The following is a 21,954-nucleotide window of genomic DNA, read 5'->3' on the forward strand; positions in this document are numbered from 1 at the left end:
ACACACACACACCATATATATGCTGTGAGTTAGCTCCCCAAATTGCCTTGTTCAGCACCTGGAGACCCTAAGCCCCGGGGAAGCTGTGGTTCTTTTCTTCTGCCTGCATTTCTTGGTTATGGGGTAGATTTGAGCCAAAAGGACTCTTGGGTCTCAAAGAGACAGATCTGCTGCTAAGTCCAATGTGAAGGAATTCTGAATGTCCTCAGGGCCCCCGGTCCTTCTGAAAGCTCTCCGGTTGCCAGCACTTCACACTGGAAGCTCTGGAGGGCTCTAATCTCAATGTTATTTGGCTGGGGGGTGGGAGGGGTGTTGTAACCAGTCTGCCCTCAATGGCTAGCTACTCCTAATAGGAATCCTGTTCTATAGCAACCTATTCTCTGTGTAGTCCTTCTCCCGTTTATGAAACCATGTTAGATTGCTTTTATAGAAGGCAGATATAAATAACAAATAAATTAAGTGAATGAATTGCTCAGCTTTGCTTCCTGAGCCTCAGGAAATGCTGAGAATGGTGAAGATACACGCAAGGTTTATCAGTTTGCCCAGATGGAGGCTAAGGGCTGACTGAATTGAGGCCTTTCCTTCGGACAGCATGGTAATAGCTAAACCTGAGTCTTTCTTCTCTGAGAAGTTGATTCTGGTGTCTCTTAGCCGTGAAAGCCCTGCCCTACCTCTCACCCTTTTAGACTCCGTTCAGGTGTCCCTTCCTCTGAGGGATCTGTCCCTTCCGTGTTCCTCTCCACCCCTCACTTCTGAGCCCTGTGGGCATCCTCATTCTGGGCTGCCAGCATTCTCAGAGTATTGAGATGCACATGCCTGGCACAGAGAACATGGTGAACACAGGTGTGCTGACTGAATAGATGAATATATTATATGCCGGCTGGCCCTAGCCACACCTGTCGCATCGTGCCTTTTTGGGGCCCACTTTTGCATTTCTTGTTCAGTCAAATGGAATTTGTTGATGATAGTACAATAGTATGTTCTTTGTCATTTTGAGGTCTTCTTTTATAATGAATTTTTATCTCTCTCTCTCCCCCCCTCCTTTTTTTTCAGTCTGGCCAACTATTCTCTATCTTTTAAGAAAAATACTAAGATTCTTAAAGTGATGCATGGTCATTCTTCCCAACTCATCTCTTCCCTATATTCCTATCCATTGAGAACAACTCAAATATCCTCCTTACTGCCTTGGCTGGATCTCATTGGATCATTCAGAAGATTTTTTAAATGTTTTTAATTTAGGGGCACCTGGGTGACTCAGTCTGTTAAGTGTCCAACTCTTGATTTTGGCTCAAGTCATGATCTCATGGTTGTGGATTAAGCCCTGTGTCAGACTCCACACTGAGCATAGAGACTGCTTTGAACTCTCTCTCTCTCTCTCTCTCTCTCTCTCTCTCTCTCTCTCTCTCTTTCTCCCTCTTTCTCCCTCCCTCCCTCTTCCTCCCTCTCCCTCTCTCCCTCTTTCCTTCTCTCCCTCTCTCCCTCTCTCTGCCCCTTCCCCACTTGCAGTCTCTCTCTCTCTCTCTCCCACCTCTCCCCAAAAATTAAAAAAAAATGTTTTTAATTAGAAAAGAAGTTTCTGAACATGTTTCTTCTTTAGTTGAAAGAGAAGTGAAGAGAAACAAATAGTATAGAGAAGATGCTGTGGAAACTTTTTTGGTTTTGTTGTAATGTGGCTGGTGAGAAAAGTCACATCAAAAATGGTCAGATTTCAGACGTTTTAACATCCCCTCATCTCACTGTTTCCTTACAGTAGCTCTGTGAGGTAGGTGAAGAAAGTCTTTATGGTCCCATTTTGAAGGTGGTACAACTGAAACTCAGAAGGGCTCAATGACTTACTCCAAGTTCTCATGGATACTGAGCTCAAAGGCAGTATCAAAGGACTAGAATCAAGGCTGCTGACTGAACACAGTGCTCCAGCCACTACACCAGGTGGCCTCCCCATGTTCTTCCTTTTTCTTTTCTTTCAGGAAAACTCTGTTGAAAGGTCAATATCCTTCTGTCTCTAGAACCAAGCTTTCTGTGCACATTCTCCTCAGGTGTGTTTGGGGGGTGGGGGGATAAGCCCTTCTACCTAAATGGGGTTTGAGGAATGAGTGGAGTTGTTTGCATTGTTATCATCCTTCCTTTGGATATTTATAGAGGCATGGCAGTCTTTACATGTGGTGGCAATTTATAGAACATGGTTCTCAACTGTACTTCTCAAGAGCTTCACCATTCCTGAAATGCATGTGCTAGTAACTTTGTGATACTGGGAGCAGAGAATTTTGTCATTTGTGATGGGAATACTAAACCATGCATATTCTCTATCCAACACAGAATCTCTGTATGTCATGTATGAATTCTGACCAATGACTCTCTTTCCACGTTTTCCAGCTGCAATAGAAAAGAATTCTAATTCCTTAGATTTCCTTTGAATGGTACTTATGTGGATAATCCTGCCCCTGTAAGTGAACCTATGGCTGAGAGCACTTGGCTGTCCCAAAATGAAGGGAAGCTGGTGAAGGTACTGATTTAATAATAAAGCACCCAAAATAATTTTATACATGCACACAGAAAGGGAATATTTGGCCATTTTGTAATTACCAAAGTGGTGGCCATTATTCTCCTTTTGGGTTTAAAACTTTTTTTTTTTTTTTAACGTTTATTTCTTTTTGAGACAGAGAGAGACAGAGCATGAACGGGGGAAGGGCAGAGAGAGAGGGAGACACAGAATCTGAAACAGGCTCCAGGCTCTGAGCCATCAGCCCAGAGCCCGACGCGGGGCTCGAACTCACGGACCGCAAGATCATGACCTGAGCCGAAGTCAGCCGCTTAACCGACTGAGCCACCCAGGCGCCCCTCCTTTTGGGTTTAGACTTCTGAGCTTGAATACTGATTTATAGTAAAGGATACTGGCAGGTGTGGGAAACTGGTCTGCTCACCCTCACCATTCCTGATCAGTATTTGATGGCAACACCCATGCAGTGCTCACTCTTAAGATACCTGGTTGTTAACCCTCAGGCAGCTTTCCCTACCTGTAAGACTTGCTTACTCGCCAGAGAGATTCGAAGCTCATCACGGCACTGTCTTCTGCAGATGGTCCTACCCATTCATTTTTGCCTTTCCCTCCAACCCCTAGATGGCCAGGGCTGAAACCTTACTTGACCTAAACTCTTGAGCCAGTGACTGCATGAATAAGTAAGTCTGGTCCTTTGGTAAAAGTGAAACACTCCTCCATTGCTCTGTTCAAATTTAATTCAACAAATTGGGCACCTACTTTGTGCATGGATATGGACATGAATAAGAGTCCTTGATCTTAAGAAGATTTAATATATAAATGTAGTAACTACTAACTAGAGACAATAGATTGGTGATTGGCAGTGGCAGAAGGTGGAGAGTGGGAGAAATGGATGGATTGTTTTTGTTGTTCAGTTTAAATAAATTAAGTAATTTATTTTAAAAAAAAAAAAGAATCTCTCCAGCTTCCAGCTAGCTCTCACTGTCTCCGGGATCTCTGCGCTCTCATGTCAGAAGTCTGACTGTAGCACTGGTGAGGCTTCTTGTAGGTACTCTGATCAATAATTCCAGTTGAGCCCAGCCTATCGGCTCTCCCTGCTGAGGCACAGAACATGTGAGGCCAACTGTCTTGGGTCCTCCAGACCAGCCCTTCTCCCAGCTGAAAACCACTTAGTGACATCTGTTAACAATTTGTGGAATAGAAGAATCAGCCTGCCTGAATTCATGACCAAAGTGATGAGACAGAAAGAAATGGTCATTGTTGTAATACAGTAAGTTTTGGGGTAGTTTGTTATGTGGCAATAGGTAGTGGATTGGATATACATAAGGTCAGGGATATGCAGGATTTCTGTGAGAGGTATTTTGAGGCAATATATGCTATATGGCATGCTCATTTTCACATTTAATCCAAATAGCATTTTCTACATTGTTCCCGAAAGGAGGGTAGATACTAAAATGAGAGGAAATCATGGAAAGCAAGTAGCATGTAATAGATGAACCAAAAAAAAAATTTAAGAGTAGACAAATAACTAGTCAGTACATAGGTTGTTCATTCATTCAATGAATATTTGGTGAGTACTTCTCTGCCAAGCGCTGTCCCAGGAATTTGGACTACAGTGATGAACGAGACAGACATGACCCCTGCCTTGAGGCGACGACAGTCCGGAGGGAGAGACAGTCCAGAAAGGGAGAGAGACAGTTAAACAAGCAATGGTAGTAAGGAGTAATTAGTGATTTGATGGGGAAGGAGAGGGTGTTCTGGGATCTCATAGCCTGGGTGACTACTCTAATCAACTGAGTCTTAAGAGAGATTCAAAGGCAGGAAATCAAATATTATTGAGAATGTAGGGGTAGAGATCAGAGGATGCTTCAAAGATAAGCATTTGAAAAAAATTATCTGAAAGATTAGTGAATAGTGGCAGAAGAAGATAATTTTTGGCAGAGGGAAAGAGCATGAACAAAGGAAAGGAGGTTGGAAAGTAGAAAATATGCTCAAGAAATACAGGGTTATCTGGACTGGTTAGAATATAGAGTGTATACCCAAATATGGAGACAGGATTATTTAAAAAAAAAAATTTTTTTTCAACGTTTATTTATTTTTGCGACAGAGAGAGACAGAGCATGAACGGGGGAGGGGCAGAGAGAGAGGGAGACACAGAATCGGAAACAGGCTCCAGGCTCTGAGCCATCAGCCCAGAGCCTGACGCGGGGCTCGAACTCCCGGACCGCGAGATCGTGACCTGGCTGAAGTCGGACACTTAACCGACTGCGCCACCCAGGCGCCCCGAAGACAGGATTATTAAAAGAAGTTACTGAACAAATAATTTTTAAATTTTTAAATTTATTCAAATCTAAAAGAAAAGTTTCTAGGATGGTATTCTAAATCTCCACATACATTTCTTACATTTTTCTTTTTTTTTTTTTTATTTGACATTTATTTATTTTTGAGACAGAGAGACAGAGCATGAACAGGGGAGGGTCAGAGAGAGAGGGAGACACAGAATCTGAAACAGGCTTCAGGCTCCGAGCTGTCAGCACAGAGCCCGATGCGAGGCTCAAACTCACGGACTGCAAGATCATGACCTGAGCTGAAGTCGGTCGCCCAACCGACTGAGCCACCCAGGCGCCCCCTGTTACATTTTTCAATTATGTACATATATTCATAAGTGTGTATATACCTGTATATATAGTTTTGTTTTTGTTGTCATTGAACCATTTGATAGTAAGTTGTAAACATCATGACCCCATGTATATCTCCTAAAATCAAAAAAATAGGATTTTATTTATTTTACATTCTTTATATTTATTCTTTTACATTAAAAAAAAACTTATTAAAAGACAGCTCAATCACCCTTTCCTCCCCTTTGACATTAATTGTGGTCTGTTTCCACACCACCCCTCACCAGCCCCAAATTTCCTTTAAGGTAGTTTCATCTCCACCTGCATCTTTCAGAGCCTTACACTGAACAGCTGCTGAATAGCCAGGTTGCTTGGAGAAAAGGAACAACTTTAAACAACTCCAAAGTCGTTCGCAGTCTCTGCTGGGTTTAAGCAGACGGGGCCATCTGTGCTTTCTGCTCATCTCTCAGGGCCTGAAAGAAAATATTCTATGAAGCCTAGGAGAAAATGACATAAAATGAATCCATTCTGCTGTCAGAGATCATAATGAAACTAGGGAAGAGGTACAAAATCAATTCATTCTTATTATAATTTTCAGATTGCCATCTTCCCGTTTGTTCAGATGTGGGTACAATGGCTCGAATTGGTCTTTGGAATATTTAAGGAGCTTTTTTAGTTCCTTAATATTGGCTTATCAGTTCCAGTAATTTTACCTCCCAGAGTGAAATTGGTTGCTAACATTTGGAGAAAATTCGTGCTGTATTTTTTTGTAAGTTTTGCTGATCATCACCCGCCAGGCTACAGTAAATGCACTTCTGGCTTATTAGGAAGACAGTTGTGGAGACTGGATGCTTTATCACAAAATTGCTGGTCATTCCAGGAGCTCTTCCCCAGCGGAAAGAGGCTTTGTGAATCATTTATCTATTTTTCTTCCTGCATAGTACCTTAGGTCTCCTGTTTAGAGGAAGTCTTCCCATTTGGCTTCCAGGAAAAAAGAGAAGAATCAGACATGCAACAAGTGATTCTTTTATTCCTCCTTTAAGGCTGTGTGTGGGCTTCACAGAGACGAGGAAGGATGAGAAGGGTAGAAAAAAGGTGGACTGAGCTTGAAGACCCAATTTTTCTTGTGTTGCAAAGTAATAATTGGAATTTACATCTGTTCTGTTTATGAAATTATTATTTTAATCATATCTTACTATATGAAATAATTATTAAAATTTTAATTATAAAAACAATAAATTGACTTTTGATAATTGAAATAATACAGAATGAAATAAATGTCTATAATTTTCCTTACCAAAAATAACTTCAGTTGACCCTTGAATAATGTGGGGGTCAGGACCACTGCCTGCCTCCTGCTTTGTTGAAAATCCACATATAACTTTTGTTTCCCCCAAAACTAACTACCGATAGCCTACTGATGACTAGAAGCTTTACAGGTAACATAAACAATCATTAATACATATTCCGCATTTTATGTGTATTATTTTCTGTATTCTTACAATCATCTATAACTTAACTTTTTTGGTATTTCTATGCTATGCAGTTCATTTGTGTTTCTTCAGATTTATTGAAAATATATTATTCCAAAATAGTTTTTGAAAATATATGCATATAACGGGACCCGTACAGTTCAAATCAGTGTTATTCAGGAGTCAATTGTACTTTTAACAATTAAATATATCCTGTAAGTCTTTACTTTGTGAGTTTTAAACAGTTGAAAATATATTACATGTAATATTTTGAAGATATTCCATTACATAAACATTACATAAACTCTTAATAAACATCTTTTTTAGAGGTGACATAAAAATAATGTATCTTGTGGATACCCATGATTTACTTTATCATTATTTATTTCAGGCAGTTAGTTTGCCTCCTAGTTGTTCTGATTTGTTTGGTTTTTCCTGAAAAGATTGGGGCAATGAAGATCCTTATGCAAAAAGCTTTTATGTGTATATCAGATCATTTTCTTGGGATAGGTTTCAGTAAGTTAAATTAATGGGTCAAAAGGTAGGCGCATGGTAAAGACTATCTATATTTGCCTTCAGAGAGTTTTTAAAAATGCTCTGCTAGAACAATTTATACTCCCACTAGCAGTGCATAAGAATGCTTATCTCACTGAACACTTGTCAGAACTGAATGCTAGTTTAAAAAAATATATTTCAATCTAACAGGTAAAGAAAAAAATGCTATCTTCTTTTAAAATTCAATTTTTTGCTTACTAGTGAGTTTGAACAATTTTTCATGTTTGTTAGCAGTATGTATGTGTGTGAATTTTCAGTTAACGTCCACAGCCTTTTTTACCTACTAATAGTGTTTTTCTAAATTATTTGGGTGATATCAGGAGCAGCAACCCATGTGCATTTTACATTTTTCCTAGTTTAAAAGACTTTTAAATAATTTTTATGCAGTCTTAAAATTTCATGTAGTCAGATCTTTTCCCCTTTTCTTTTAATTTTTTTAGTACTTGTAATCTTAGAAAGTCCTCTCTTATTTAGAGATGCATAGAATACTATTTTGTATTTCCATTGAGTTTCATTATTATGAACTAGTGTGTTTTTTTATATAGTTATTTTACTTTATTCTATCTACCTTTTATTGAGGTAGATGATTCGAATTGAGGCTCTAAACAAACTTTTCCCCAGATAGCTAATCAGTGGCTCTAGCAGTATTTATTGGCTAATCCTACCCTTCCAACTCAACTGAGATGCTCCATTTGTCATGCATTAAATTCTTTTGTAGACCTGAGTCTGTTCCTGGAATCTCCATTCAGTTCCACTGATATTTTTTTGTGTCAACACCACGCTTTTTAAAAATTGAAACTTGATAAAATACCTTAATGTATGATAATAGAATCTCCCATCTCTCCATTGATTCTCTTTTTTTAAAAAAAAGGTTTAAAATCACTTTAAACTGTTTAACATAAGAATTGTAGAATCATTTTTTCCAAGTTCCAGAGAAAACCTGTTGGTGTTTGAGGTGGAATTTTAAAACCTATACATGAACCTAACTTTTCTCAAGATCCCAAGTTAATTTTTATTTCATCAGCTTATGTTATGATCGTAATTGGTGATTCTTAAACATATAACACTAAATACTGGTTTTCACATCACTTGGTGCCTCTGAATCACCCTGATTGTTTGGAGAGAATTCTGAAATTCTCATATTCCCTAGAATTTCAATTATTGATTGATCATTAATGACAGAGTCTGTCTCTGGGTCTACATTGGGAAAAACATAAAAACAAGTTGAATATAAGTAAATGAATGAATGAATGAGATTACAGATGGGCCATGAAAAACAAAAGATCTGGCTTACTAGCGGCCTTCAGTGCCATCTTGGCAGAGTGACTGTTACTTGTAAATTACTGATATCAAGTCTGATGGTATCAACCAAATGGTTCCCCATGTGCAGTACAGAGATTGGAAACTAAATATTTATTTATTGAGCTATCCTAGACATTTTGCTAGGTACTTTTCATGTGTTATCTAATAGAAGAAAATAAGATAGAGGAAAGGAAAAGACTTACCCAGGTTATGGATGTTGTAAGCAGTGCAGCCAGGTACACATTCACTTTTCTTGGTCTTTAGGGTCTTTGCAATCCATTCAGGTTCCTATAGCCTGTGTTTGGGTGGGTCTAATGTGTCAGTTCTTAAAGAAAGATTATTTCATGGGTTCCAATTTCAGTGTATCAGAAATAGCACAGATAGGAACATCTTAAAAACTGAGTCCCACTGATGATTATTTTCTCTTGGAAAAGACCCAAAAGATTCATCTTTCGTCCCTATTTTATGGAAATAGGTCTACAAAGACTTGGGCCACAAAGGAGTCTACTGATACGTGCTGGAGCACCAGAGGATTCTACATAGATTAAAGACCAGTCCATTTCAATTGTGATTGCATAGACATATCTCACGGAGACTTGACCTGGCATCCAGTCTTAACAAGAGCAGACCTGCTTTAATCTACTTTCCACTTTGCCACTCTCCATCCAGGCAAGATAGTCTAATTATGGCAGATGCAGGGTTGTGAACTGTGGTTTACTCTTCCTTAAAAAAAATGACATTAATGTTGCTGTAATCATTCTTTAGCTGCATATATTAGAGATTCCTTCCCAAGAGCCCCAAACACTTTGCAAATATGATCTCATTAACCCACATGCCAACCCTTTGTGGTAGGTCAGCCGTCTTGGCGGCATTTGAGAATTGAATTATGCAAAGAAAAAGTGGTCTTTTCAGAGCTGCCTGCCAGCAGGGGATGAGACCAAGATTAACAGGGAATCTTAAAACTATACAAGGCCCAGATATCACTTGGTCCAACATCCTCATTAAATAAACAAGAAACTGAGGCCCAAAGGGGTCATATGACTAAAATCCAGGGTTCTAAATAAGGGCTATATGTTATTATCACCTGGGAAACTAAAAATGTGTATTATTGTCCAGGATCCATCCCAGACCAGTTTAATCAGTTTAATCTCTGGGGCTTCCCTCCATCAATTTTAAAAGCTTTATAGATGGGGGGATCTGGGTGGCTCAGTTGGTTGAGTGTTTGACTTCAGCTCAGGTCATGATCTTACAGTTTGTGAGTTTGAGCCCCATATTGGGCTCTGTGCTGACAGTGCAGAGCCTGGAGCCCCCTTCGAGTTTCTCTCTCTCTCTCTCTCTCTCTCTCTCTCTCTCTCTCTCTTTCTCTCTCTCTCTCTGTCTCTTTCTCTCTCTCTCTCTCTCTCTCTCTCTCTCTCTCTGTCTCCCCCCTTCCCCCTGCCACTCACACTCTGTCTCTCTCTCTCTAAATTAAATAAACATTAAAAAGATTAAGAAATAAAAGCTTTGTAGATGAAGGGATTAAGGAGCGCACTTGTTGTGATGAGCACTGGATATTGTACGAAAGTGAATCACTGTTGTATACCTGAAACTAATATTACACTGTATATTAACTAACTGGAATTTGAATAAAAACTTAAAAAAAAAGTTGTTAGATGATTCGAAGAAGTAGCGTGAGTTGAGACTTAGCTGGACGAAGGCAAAACCAGAGGGAAGAATCTGCCTAATGCGTTCTAGTATAAGGATCTGTCCATTGCTTCCTTTCGTCAGTCCAAGTCATACAGCTTGGCTTATGGCAGTTTTTGAGGTTTTAACAATCTAGGCTGGCATTTTTGAAACAGGAAATATTTATAGTAATTTCTTAGCTTTTCACTTCATTTCACCAGGAGAGGCACATTGCAAAACAGTAGCAACATGATGCCGAAGTAACTGTGTTATTCTGCCACACCAGTCAATCAACTAGTCAGTTCCCTGGACAAAATCAGTCAGATCAGTTGGTTGGCTGACTTAGCCATTTTAGATGGAGTGCTCTGCCTAGTTGTTTAAGTGTGGGCATTACTTTTATAGACATTGCTCTTTACAGGGAGATGTGATGATATATTCTTCATATATTAGATTAGTTGCTATCATAAGCTCCGTTCTTGGAAGCACTGGGAAGTCTCAGCATTAGCCCTATAAAAGAAATGAAATCTTATCCTCTGAAACTATAAGGATTCGAGATTCAAGAGTTCATCACAGTGCCCATAGTGGGTGCTCAGTAAATGGTAGCAATTATTGTGTTCTTATTGCTTTGGGGTATTACAATGACCTAGACTCAAATCCAGTTTCAGCATAAACACACACACACACACACACACACACACACACACACACGCACACACACACACACACACAAACAGTGCCAGAATGGACTGTTTTTAGACTCAGCTATTTGCAAAACTTGGCAAAAGTTGAGATTAGGAGGAAGAAACGAGTCCATTAACTCCTTTACCTCCAGAAAAAAAAACCCAGCAGGGCAGAAAGTGGCACTGGTGGGTAACAGAAACACAAAAATAGAAAGCTATGTCTGAAGAAGAAAGCGTGGTTACTTTTCTTAGCTTTACATCAGGTGCAGCTACAGTGCACTTCTTGGCTTTTGCTGCTTAGCCCTCTAGCTCCTGAAGCTAAATCTCCTTGACCCTGGAATCTGGGATCATTCCTGTCCCCCAGCTCAGTAGCTTTTCATGTCCTTTCAGTTTAATTATTTGTCACAGTAAATCTAATTGACGTCGTACCTGGACCTGTGCTCCGTTCCCAGTGACTCAAGTCTCACTTCGTTTCCTGTTAACCATCTCCTGTATCTTATTCAGGGACAGGGCCCTTGTGTATTTTCCTTTCTTATGAGGCCCTGAGTCCTGGTACAGCCTGTGACTTCTCCCAGGTGCAGAAATCCTGCCTTTGCATCACAACAAGCAATAAAAATGGAAACAATGTAACCAATGCTCCCAATGCCCAGGCAGGTTGTTGGGGATCGGTCTGGTTTCAGCAGCTAGACCTTTTACATCTCTTATGCACAATGTTATGCTAATTTGTCCCCTGGAACATCCCCTCACTGCCTGCTTCCCTTGACATTCAAACCCTTCTTGTCTCAAAACCTGTCATGACAGGTGCTGTGGCTATGTGGCCAGGTCATAAACCATGTCACTGAGGCACTTGGCAAGTTATCACTAGGCTCCTTAATAGAAACAGCTGTTCTACCATCAGACAGCTGGATGAGCTAAGACAAATCTATTTCTTGTCCCTAAACACAGGTCACAGCCTGCAGACCAGGCACAGGCTACGATGCAGATCTCTCATCAACTGTAATCACTGCTTGCTTTCCAGAAACCTTCTCTTGCCTGCATGGAAATCCTTAATGTCTGCAGCAAATGAGGATGTGTTTGTATTTCCACAACTATGCTTACCTGTCTCACCTAACCAGTGTTTTCACATACCAACAGTTTGAGTAAAGGTATAGATTCTCACTCACCTCACTTTCATGGGATTAGTATTTACTAATGAACACTAAAGAGGATCACTGGGCACTTGGATCCCATTTTTCCTTGGTGTGGGGTGTAGCTGTTCATTTAGTCCCCCCACCATTTCAGCATCATTTCCCTGCCTCTCCTTCAGAGAACCACTTCAATGGTCTCCCTTATGGATCCCACCCTACTCTCTTACAGCTCTGTTGTTACACTTGTGGCTCCCTCTCTCTAGAGTCCTCTTCCTGGCTAATTCTAACTCACCTTTCAAAACTCGACTCACATGCCAACTCCCCTGTAGCCTTCCCTGAGCTGTTCTCCATGCTCAGTACCTTTTGTGCGCATATTTCTTTGAGGTCTTTAAGGAGAAACCTGGGCATGATTTAGTTTCACATACGCGATGTGCACAGTGTGAACACAATCAGTGTTTGGCGAACAAAGGGAATCAATTTAAGTGAAAAGTAATAAACACAGGGCTTTGGATTGCCATCTGTTTTTTTCTGGCTCATTTATGGGAAACTGTTAAGTGCCTTAAGGAATGCAACCCTCGTTGATTCATTTTTGCATCCTTCACCCAGCACCTAGCACTGTGTCTAGTACATAGTAGGTGCTAATACATGTTTCCTAAATGAATGAACCATTGCCAGGTGGGTTACTGTGGTACCAGCGTGCCGTACCTAAAGTGATATTTGCTTGGGTTAGATTGATCCTGACATGGAATGTGAAATTGGACTTGAGACTTTTCTTTCTGTTGAGTGGGTTTCCATTCCCTCTGGAAAACTCGTGGGACAATCCTCGGTGCGTTTGTATAAACTCAAGAAGCAGAGGGAAGAAAGAGAAACTTCATTTACATCTAGTTGTTACCTGGACTTTGGGCTCCCACTACTAAAGCTATGAGTTCCTCCGTTCGAGGGGCTGTGTGTTATTTCCCTCAAGCTCTAATTTCCTAGCCCAGTGCCCCTGCACACAGTCAGTGCTTTAAGATGTTAACTGAATGAGTGACCACGTGGTGACCTCTACATTATTACATTATTCAGGTAGCCCTCCAACACCATCTCCTTAACACATTTTGGTTTAGCATCACTCATTATGGATGCCATTTCCTCTTTAGGCAAAGTTATTTGTTCATGTGCAACTTACCTGCCTTTGGATTGTTTTTGATAAAGAGTCCCTGATGGGCATGCTGATGCTTTAATAGATGGAATAAAGTGTTTCCATTTTCATATTGTTGGAAACTAGCATTTGTGTTGGTTTATGGGTAGTGGTTAGGGCTGGGGGAGCAGCCCTTGTCCTTCTGGGGCTCTGTAGAAGTTTCAGATAATGGAAGAGAAAGAAATCAAAGATTGGATGGAAGAAGGGGGGAAAAACTCAGCGAGGCAAAGAAAATGAATATGAAAAAACTTCTCCAAAGGACGAAAAATCGGTAGAATTCATCATTAAAAAGAGGAGAATCAGTCATTCTCAGCATTACTTTATTTTCATTGTGTGTGTGAGTGAAAGCACAGGTGGAAATGACAATGGTGAATACCTTTTAAAAGGCACTTTATCCAGGAACAGTGAATAAGAAAGATGTTTAGTTCCAACCTTTCAGATGGGGTAAAAAAAGAATCTATCAACTGTAAAGCATTGTCCCCCAGGTGGATGAAATTCCTCTGAACGTTTCTTATGCTTCCTAATATCAAGGGAATGGAAGGTGAGGAGCAGTCAGAACCTGTAGGGTTGTGTCAATGGGGAACCAGGGTGGGGCCAGTGGTGGTTCACGGCTACAGTTCATACTAAAGCCTTTTTCCCCCGCTGCAAGATTCCTTTTCAGTCCCATCTGCTTTCTTTCTGGGTCTTAGCCTCGTGGCTGCACAAATTTGCATGCCTTGCTTCTTGCTTTACTCGTTTCCCCAAATCACATGGACTCAGACCTGTGTAACTTTCCTTTGTTATTGCAAGGCTATGTGAAAGGTTGTGGACAAATGGAACTTTTGTAAATCTAATCATCTTTCAAATGTACTCGGGAGCTTTCTATTTAACAGAAGCCAGGCTTGAGTCTTGCACAAAATGAAAAAGACTTTAGCAATACCATTCACATACCAGTTTGTCTTTGCTGAGAGAGAATTTTTTTTAATCTCCTATTTTCTTAAAGCTGAACCTGACTTTCCTGAAGCAATGACTCGGTGACTGCAGCCTGCAGGATGTTGAGGTGCTCCAATGAAACAGCTCTGATCTCTCCGTTCCCCTCACTTACTACCAGGAAGTGCCTGGGACAGAGCTGCCCCTTGCTTACATGCAACACCTTATACCTACTGGCACACGTGCACCCAGGTTTTCTGCAGTCGTTGGAGGTAGGTAGTGCAGGTAGGGCCCGGTGCAGAGCCACGGGAGAAATTTGTGGTAGGAGTCTAGACCCTGCTCTCCAGATGTCTAAGTGAGTGCCTGTCCCTCCCAGTGGGATTCGTCCTGAAATGTGATACTTGTTGTTAGTGATTTAGGGCGTATCCCCCTTGATCCTTCCCTTCCACATTCACAACTGCTGATGGATGAAGTTGCTCCCCTCATGGATTTTTCAGAGATCCTCTACTTGAATTATACTTGACAAACTAAAGTGGAAGCAAGCACTAGATCTCTTGCTAACCTACTGGGAGAATGGCTTAGGAGGCAGTATAACATAGTGGAAAGGCTGGCTTGGGTTCTTAGATTCAGTCCTGGTATAATTAATTATAAGCAGTGTGAACTTGGACCAGTTTCTTAACCTCTCTGAACCTTGGTTTCTTTTTCTGTAAGGCGGATATATTCATATATATATATATGTATATGTATATATATATGTATATATATACATATATATATGTATATATATGTCATATATATATATTCAGAAATCTGTGGATATTGAACAAAAATGTATCTACAGTAAGGTAGGTACTGAATAAGTAGGAACTAATTGTTATCAGTTAACTAATCATTTCATTAGCATGAAAGTGGTCTTGAACTTATTTTTGTTTTATCCTCACCTCCCCACTTTGTCTACCCTTCCATTTTCTGTAACACTTCTCTTGTGGTTGCCTAAAGACATTTTCTATTTCCTATCTCCTTGCTCCCTAATTTCTTTCACTTTCTCTCCCTTGCTTTCTCTCACATCTAATGTTACGGTATTGCCATTCTCTCTTCCATCTAAGAATCATAAAATCTCAAAGCTAAAATGGCCCTTGGAGATTCTTATATCCGGCTTCTATCACATGACACAACCAAAACCCAAAGAAATGGACATTTACACAAGGTCACCAGGTGGTAGAATCCTAGAAAACTCGAGGTGGATGCTCAGCCTACCTGCTCCCTTATGACTCTCTGTCCCTGGAAGGGGACCATATGAGGGATATTTATCCCCATGGAACTTGGCAAGGACAGGGATAGATTATAGTTCTCAGGCTATCTAATGGATAGTGTTCTTCCTCTTTCCTTTCTAACCCCTTAAAGGCATTTTGTATTTCAAAGTTCTTTGATAAAACAGCTAAACTAGCTCGTCTCCTGGGGCAGCAAAACTCAGCTAAGACGTCTCCTGAAATTCTCTTGCTGTTGGATTGGGGGTATTTAAGTTTTTTTTAAGTTCTAAAAAAATCTACAGTTGCTCAGCATGGATAGTACATCATGAATGAACAGTAGTGGGCCTTTGATCTAATTTTCATGTGTGTCTTCTTTCTTAATAATAAATGGGCTTTTGTTATGAGATAGGTTGACACTTACTGAGTTTGCTTTTTATTGGTCTGTGGCGAGTTGGGAGCAGCTGAGAATGTGTTCTCTTTCTTAGTCGTATAGCAAAACTGTGACTTGACACATAATTGGACATTGTTGCTTAGCCCTTTCAATGTTCCAGGCATTGAAGAGAGAGAAAATTGTGTATTTTCCATTTGGGAGAATAGCATCCAAACTAAATGTCAGATGACAGTTTAGCATAGTGGTGCCTGATATGATCCATCACAAAGGAGAGAAGAACTATTGATTACGAGGCTGAAAAGAGAAAAACACATCCTGGAGAAAAAAGGTAGGAGAAAATGAGGAGCTTATAATATAGCAGCTGTCTTTAAGTCACTGCCTTTGAGTAATGACAAATGTCTTGTACTGGCTCAGATTTCTTTGAATCAGCCAGGAAATGGAGCCCAACACCTCTACCATCAAAGGCAGTAGGAGTGATGTTACAGAAAACTGTTGTGAGTAATATTAATGTTGGGCAGAATTGCTCACACAACAGGACATCCATTTGGAATGTGGTCAGAGGGTACTTCCCAAAAGTCCTGAGAATGAGGACTGGGGGAGCAGAACTGACGTAAACACTCAAGAAGGTTCATTTGTGCTCTCAGAAAGGGTAGGTGAGAGGCAAAGGCACACTGAAGCCTGGCCCTGGGGAGTGATAATGGTGTTTGGAGTCTTTCACTTTTGTGCAGGTCACTGGTTCAGATCAAACTCTAACTGCAGGAAATTGTTACAGCTTGATGGCTGATGGGAAATTAGGTCCCAGCCTTCAGTTGGCTTCCTAAACGTATTCACTGTAATTGGCCTCACTTCCTGGAAGGCTGCTGAAGGCTGGGGAGGGCAACAGGTACAGAACTGTTCAGACTCCAAGAGGGGATTCTGTTGGGATTGGAGGGGGATAAATGCTAGGGAGGCACTGACAGGAAAGGCCATTCAGAGAAGGGAGGAAAATGCTTGGCTCCTCTAGGCTCTGAACTTGTGAGGCTGCAGGGGTCCTCAGGCCAGCCTTTAGGCAGACCAGTGTGGGGACATTGGACGGAGAGTTGGATTGAGTCCCATGAAGAAACTCACATCTTACCACCAGCATCTTTGCCTCCAGCTCCCTCCCACCCAATTCCAGAGTCTTGATCCAGTTTCTGGGCAGGGGAGCATGATCTGTGAGCTAGCTTCCTTATCCCTTGTTTAAACCTCCAGCCCTTCAGCTCTTAGTTTGCTGCAAAACTCAGGCTTCTGCCAAGCAAAAGCATTGGCTCTTGGAGTTCAACTGCTTTTTATTTTTTTCTTCTATTGTCATCCCTCTCCTGACACAGTGAATGGGGAGTGGGGTGGTGTGTCACTAGCTAAGAGGAAATATACAGGATGGAAAGCCCATCAGTTATTATGTCCAGCTGTCACCCTGCTCCATTTAATTTCATGTGTTTCTTTCAACACTTACCCTTTTCTTGGGCTTTTGAAGCCTCTGCCCAGTTAAGCCAGTGGATCTGCCAGTGGGTCCATCCACTTCTTGTCAAGAAGGAATTCTCCTTGTGGTTGTGGGCAATTCACAAATTCAAAAACCCTGTGAAGATCTATTTTGTAGAGTGAAATAGGGGACAGAGGAAAAGAGACAGAGGTTAGAACCTGTGGGAAACCTGGCAGGGTCTAATAATTTATGGCTTACAAACTTTTGGTCACAGGATGGGAGATGTGAGAGAAAAACTCAATATAGCTCATCACCCATCATAACAGGTAGTCAATGTCCCTTTTATGTAGGTGAGATAATTTATTTGTTTGCATATTTTAATGATTTTATGTCACTTTGAAAATGATGTTTCTAGAAAGTTTGCCTAGCGTGTTGACTGTATGGCTGCAGGCATGTTCTTTCTCCCCCTGGAGGTGGAGAGCCTGGTTTCTAATTTGGAAGGCCCACAGGAGGGTGGGGAAGCTGGTAGGCTAGCGCTTTCATTAGGCTTGGTAGGAACTCAGAGAGTGTTTTCCTTTTGTCTTTGAAACACAGGATTTGTGCAACAGCTTCAGTACTGGAGTATAATTCTTTGAGAGAATGGCCGTGCTCAGGCAGAGGGTGGGATGGAAAACAAAGGTGGTGTTCTTAGGAACCACCTGTTGTATTTGCACTGTCTTGGAAGGAGGTGGGTGTGTTTTCGATATTTGTGTGTAAGTTTCCCCCTCACTGTACCTTCAACTCCCTGGGGGCAGTGTCTGAATCATCTCTGTTCCCTTCATTCCTACCAGCTGCCAGACATGTGGTAGATGCACCGAAAATACTTTTTAGGGATGAACAGGGAGAATGGAACTTTGGTAGTTTTACCTTTTCTGAACCTGATACTTGGCTGCCATGGCACACTATCTACTCTGCTTTTCAAATTACACTGAAGCACCCAGAAAGTCATCAAAGAATATTTTGCTGATGGGCGCCTGGGTGGCTCAATTGGTTGAGTCCTACTCTTGATGTTGGCTCAGGTCATGATCTCATTATGAGTTTGAGCCCTCCATCAGACTTCATACTAAATGTGGCACCTGCTGGGGAGGTGAAGAGAGAAGAAGAACATTTTTCTGAGTAGGTGAGAAACAGTTCTTGAAAACTGGAACTTAGATCTGAGGGTCCAGGGTTCATGTCCCTGTTCAGGCACCAAAATCGAAACAAAACAAAACAAAACCAATACCAAACAAAACATTGGAACTTAGGCTTCTGTGTGATGATAAGGCCAAAGCTCAGTCAACTGGAAGGATGCTGGGTGTATTTGGAGAACTTCCCACTTCTCAAACAACACAAGCTCTTCCTTGTGGCCTCTATTACCCTCTACAGTCCTGGGCTGTTACCCTCTACAGTCCTGGGCTGTGCTAAAGAGGCCCATCAGCTTCAGCAGAGGGTGCTGCCCCCTGGAGGGGGGGGGGACAACCTCGGCTGTCCATGGATTAGTTTTCCCCACCTGCCTTCCTCCTGCGTGTTCTGGACCCCACGTGACCCTGTCATGTTGCATTTAGGCCCAATCAGTAGTCTTTTTAAATAAGATTTGCCCTTTGAAAAGCAGCCCTAAGCACTTTGCCTTCCTTTTATGTTTGAAAATTTCAGTTTTGGTCTATGCTCAGTTCTAAAAATACCCACATGAGTGGGAGACCCAGGCTGTGCAGTTCAAAGTTGTTCCAGTAGGTCAGGGTCTCCAGGGCTTGGAGTAGCTCACTGGGGTGAATTGAGCACCTTCACACCTTCAGAGAGTGAGCTTCACCCCCGCAGAATAGGAAAGCAAGCATTCTGTCACCTGGGAGTGTTAACTCCATGGAAGGCAGGAGGGCACCACGCCCTGGAAGTTGCTGAGATCCCTGTGTTGAAATGGCTGTGATTATGTCTTAAATTTTTTTTTTTCGTTTTCAAGATGGATGTAGTGTGTAGACAGTATTGATTCCAAGTCGATTGATGATCCTCAGTCTGTGTTTCTGAGTGTTCATGTGGAGATCAGGAGTCAATACCCATTGTCTTCAGGGCTGGGATGCTTGATACACAATTGAAGCTGGTTATTTGGTTCTTAGCATTCCTGAGATCAAAATCCATAACTGAAAGACTATTTCCTGGGTGTAAGTGAAGTAATACACTTGTCCCCTTTACTGTTATTGTCCCAACGTGGATGGCAGAGGCCTATTCTCTGTTTTTATTCTGTGTCCTTGGAGAATAAAGGCACAGTGAGATACATGCTGTTCAAACACTAAGCTTTACACTCTGTTTATCTGATTCTTCTGTCTAATTAAAGTTACCTTTTACACTTGATTGGTTTTTAAAGCCCAATATTTGGCAATTAAACCTTCTTTATTCTAACAACTGGGTGGCACTTTCCTGAGTGATTTAGCACATGATGTATTATCTGCAGAACCAAGAACTGGCTTCCTTGGAGAGCTTCTCTTGAAGAATTTCATGTCTGGGTGGCTGCTCTAAACGCCCACCAAGGAATCTGCAGATGGAATTGTATGGATTAAACTCAGGAGTCCATAGAGGTGGTGTGGAGAGAACCTTGGCTTGAATTGGGAATCAGGAGACCCGATTTAATCCTCAAAGGTGCCATTCGTCTAAGGCTCCCTCAAGGTCTTTGAAGGTGCCCTTTATCCCTGTTTTTGGTCAAGCCAGAGAAGTGTGGCTGATGCTGGTGGAAAAGCTGGCCTGCCCCCACCATCACAGCAGACTCTTAGCCCTGTCAGCCTACCTAGGCATGTGCTGGTTTACAGAGCGCTTGATCATGGGCAGGATGCTGGAGGATCTTGGGACACACAGAGCTTCTCAGTTGGACTTGTTAAGACATGAGAAGCCATTCATCTCCACTTGGTCCTTTTTTTTTTTAATATATGAAATTTATTGTCAAATTGGTTTCCATGGAACACCCAGTGCTCATCCCAAAAGGTGCCCTTCTCAATTCCACTTGGTCCTTCTTGAGAGTCTAGTTAAAGCACGACAAATTTATGTCTTCTCAGACAGGAAAGGCTGTGGCAGAACATGCAGGCACTGGAGGGGGTGTGAAGGTTGTAAGCATGACCCCTTCCCTTACCCTGTAAGAGTGGACTCTGTTTCCCATTCAGGTTTGCTAGGTTCTTGAAGGACAGTTTTAGTGTTGCCTTTTCAGGGGAAATGAAGAACAGGTGGTTGAGGTACGTTATACTGCCATAGAAAAGAGGATGTTAAGGAGATGGTAGCCATTTTACAGAGAAAGGATTAGTGTGTTTACCTCTTCCTCCCTGCCCTGCTCCTGCTGCCCTCCCAACACAGAAACATGAACACATGTACACATGCACACACATGCGCGCACACACACACATGCACATACACAGCCTTATGTCTGCAGAGCTGGTGAATATGAGCCATCTAGGAGTGCACATAGTGCTAGTATCTGGTCCATTCTCACCCTGGTGGGGAGACACTGTCTTCTCTGAGTCTGGCATTTGAGCCCACATTTACTGAGTGACAGTACTGAGGCCCTTCCGGGGAACTTGGTCCAAACACATAAGGCGTTATTTATTTGTTTGAGAGTGTTTTCATTTTCAGTCTTTTATCCTCACATATGAGTCCAGAGTGATGCTTAAGGGAGCCTAAATTACTGCCACCAACCTGATCTGATTCACCGTGAGGCGATTAGCTCTGCCACCTGACACCAAGGACTGTGGGATGCATTGTAATGTGTTTATATTTCCTGTACTGTGAATGCAAATGATTTAGGGGGTTTCTCCCAGACTTTTTCTCCTTTCCTGAGGACTCCCCTGGGGAGGATAACCGGAGCTACTGAAGATACACTGTAGTCATTCTGGCAAATCCATAAGCTTCCTCAGCAACACTGCCCTGTCTGGATGTGTCCTGCTGTCGGAGTCCTTGCCCTTCTGAGCTTGACTGTCTTCACCAGATGGAAGACGGGGCTGCAGTATGGGGACAGCATAGAAAGTGAGAGGCCTTTGGGAGTGACCCCTGAGACTCCATTGTTCTGGGAACTTCTGGCTTAAATGGCTCTGGGGTGAGCTCACAGGTTAGGGGCAGTGAGATTGGAAGAATCCCTCCTCCCGTGGAACTCAAAGTGTGGCCTGAACCAGAGACATCACCATCATCCAGGAGTTTGGTAGCATGCAGAATCTCTGACCACAGCCTCGACATGCCAAGTCACAATCTGCATTCTAACAAGAGCCCAGGCCATCTGTAGCTATGTAAGAGAAAACAGCCAGTCAACATCCGTACCTTAAAGGCTATTCTAATAACTGTCCCTCTGAGATAAATCGTACTGAGAAAATGTCCACTTGGGGAATGGAAAGGAAGCGAGGTAGAAGAAATTTGCAGCATGTATTTCTGATTCTGGGATCTCTAGGTGGCAGAAGGACCAAGGAACCCAGTGTTAGTCAGTGGGACAGTCAGTGGCATGAGAGGGCACAGACGGAAGGCCTGAGTGGACACACACTTCCTTGACATCCCTTCTACCCTCTTTTGCTTCCCCACAAACCAGCTGCCACTGACCTCACAGGTGCCCACTTCTGAGCTAAGTGATGATTTTAAGAGGCCCTGGGTCCCTAAGAAGCTTATGGTGTGCTCATTTCCCTATTCCTGCCATGGAATTACAAATAAAATAATAGTAAACTATAAAATAGGTATAAAAAGTATGAAATTTTAATTCTCCCCTTGATTAATACTTTATTTCTTGCTTTAAAATAACAAATGTCATTTTCATGTGTGAGGCTCAGCTTTGCTGGCACCCCAAGTGTATCAGTGGGGTGTCAGATCCTGCCCAGTGCACCCTTGTCCTGCCCTCATTGCA

The 21,954-nt window shown here is 41.9% G+C and overlaps 1 long non-coding RNA gene across 1 annotated transcript; it reads right to left on the reverse strand.

Annotated features, from left to right (window-relative positions):
- Nucleotides 1-5,249: 5,249 nt before the first annotated feature.
- Nucleotides 5,250-9,001, reverse strand: LOC122497297. Its single transcript, XR_006301077.1, has 2 exons — nt 8,648-9,001; nt 5,250-5,588 (listed from the first exon to the last, which is right to left on the reverse strand). It is a non-coding gene; the product is annotated as an uncharacterized LOC122497297 (long non-coding RNA).
- Nucleotides 9,002-21,954: the final 12,953 nt, after the last annotated feature.

This window comes from Prionailurus bengalensis, chromosome A3, assembly GCF_016509475.1.
Source record: "Prionailurus bengalensis isolate Pbe53 chromosome A3, Fcat_Pben_1.1_paternal_pri, whole genome shotgun sequence".
Lineage (NCBI taxonomy): Eukaryota > Metazoa > Chordata > Mammalia > Carnivora > Felidae > Prionailurus > Prionailurus bengalensis.